Consider the following 2,474-nt stretch of genomic DNA (forward strand, 5'->3'; position numbering starts at 1 on the left):
CATTTAAATTCCTCGTGTATGATTTACGCCTATTTTTTTTTCTTTATTTTTTTGTCTAATAATAAGAGAGATAGAGATAGATAGATAGAGAGAGAGAGAGATAGAAATTAACTAATTAATAAAAAAACAAACGTCAAAGCTCGTTTAATTAAATTTTTTTTTTTTTTTATAAATATTAATTTCGTGATAAAGCATCACAAAAAAAAAAAAAAAAAAAAAAATTCTGCGGCACTCGGCGCCGGCAAAAAAAAAAAAAATAAAATTTGTGCCAATGTTATTGGGTGACCTGAATTCTCTCTCTCTCTCTCTCTCTCTCTCTCTCTCTCATGCTGTACACGTCGGCCTCCACCCATTATCGCTGTTGTATTTATTGATTCTTTTTTTTTTTTTACGCGCCCCCAACTTTTCATTTTTACAAAAAAAAAAAATAAAAATAAAAATTCTCGAACGAATTTTCCGTTGGATGGGACGCGGCAGATTCGAATAATTAATTTAAATATGAAAATATTAATTCGCGATATTTTTAATATCAATTCGCGGTAATTTTTTAATTTCGAAAACAAAATGGCAAGAACGACAGTAATAAAAAAAACAAAATTCCGACTTTTTTTTTTTTTTTTTTCATTTCGCACGCATTTTCTCTGACTTTTCTTTTCTTTTTTCCAACTCCCCGCCTGAGATTACAACAAACTACGACCGAAACGTTCAAATGTATTGCGTTTAACATAATCATTAAAATTCAGTTTAGATTTTACAATTTTTTTTTTTTTTTGCTTCTAGAACATTTGCTTTTTTTTTTTTTTTTTTGTTAAATATGGTAAAAATGGAAAAATAAACCGCGTTCATTATTTTGTCATCATCATCATCATCATCGTCGTCGTCGTCGTCTTAATAGTATCGTAATAAAAATTTAAACGAATACATATATATATAAATGGTTATTTAACGCTTATCATAGAACGGAGGGGGGGGGCTTGGGGGCTTGCGTTTTTCCGAGCTTTTGCGTTTTACTTTCGACAATATCGTTTATCTTAAACATAAAAGCATCGACATCGATTAAATAAAAAATTTTAAATCCGTAATTTTCCTACTATCATTATTTTCCGTGATAAATATATAATATACACATATTTCAAGGAATATTACGTTGAGACTCGGAAAATCGGGGGATGGGGAGGGGAGGGAGGCACGTTCGCAATTTTTCCCTATCACAGTTCGATTTTCATTCGAATTTTCCAAAATCCCTTAAAATTATTACCAAACCTCAAACCTTACCAAAAAAAAAATTCAATAAATCTAAACGTTTTCAATTTCGAATTTTAAAAAATTTTTAATTATTCAAATGAGAAACACGACAACGACAACGACAACAACAACAACCATCGCAAAAAAAAAAAAACAACGACGTAATAATAATAATAATAATAATAATCGATTACTATATCGTGTTGTGTACGTTACATTGAGTAAAAAAAAAAAAAAAAAAAAAAAAATTGTACAAGACCTAATATTATGACCTTTGTGAAACATTTTCATAACCTTTTATTTGTTTAATCTTGCTCTCCGAGTCTCGCCAAATTTTTTTATTTTATTTTACTCTCTCACAAAAATTATCTTTTTTTTCTTTTTCATCCACGTTGACCTCGATTACATAATGGAAATTTAATTATGATGGCACAGGTAAATTTACTAAGCCCCAATAATAATAATAATAATAATAATAATAATAATAATAATAATAATAATAATACTCGAACGAATTGTTTTTTTTAAAAACAATTACTTAAACCACCGTAACTTTTTTTTTTTTATACCGTACGAAAACAAAAGAAAAGAAAAGAAAATGTGGAAAAAACGAGGAAAAGTTAATCCTGTTTGATTTATTAAAGGCAACTCCATTACTCAAAGACTTTTCTATTCAATATGAAAGAGTAAGATGATGATGATGATAAATTCAAATTTTTTTATTAAGGCTAAAAAAAAAAAAAAATTCAACTCATCGTTGTTGTTGTTGTCGTTCGTCTCAGACCGACAAACAACAACCATCGTTTTTCAATAATTAACACCAATTGAAAATAACTAATAAAAAAAAAAAAATCTCAATTAGGACGTCTGTGAAAAACGTGAAAATTCACAAACGAGAAAATTTTAAGGAAAATTCAAATTTTCGAAGACATTTTCTAAGCCCTGAATATAAAAAAATTTACTCAAGTTTCAAATGTGCAAATAATAAATAATCAATTACGAATATCTAACATGATGGAAAATTGTAAATAATAATAATAATAATAATAATAAAACCTCCCTCCTATTCTGACGACCCTTAACCCCGTGTATTTACAAAAAAAAAAAAAAATGATTACACCGAATATATATGCATATGCTTAAACTTTTCGATGTTAATAAAAATCTGAATTTATTCTTTCGTAATTGTCGTTTTAAAAAAAAATACTTTTGATCGATATCAAATCAAT

This window comes from Pediculus humanus, genomic scaffold (assembly GCF_000006295.1).
Source record: "Pediculus humanus corporis 1103172108253 genomic scaffold, whole genome shotgun sequence".
NCBI lineage: Eukaryota > Metazoa > Arthropoda > Insecta > Psocodea > Pediculidae > Pediculus > Pediculus humanus.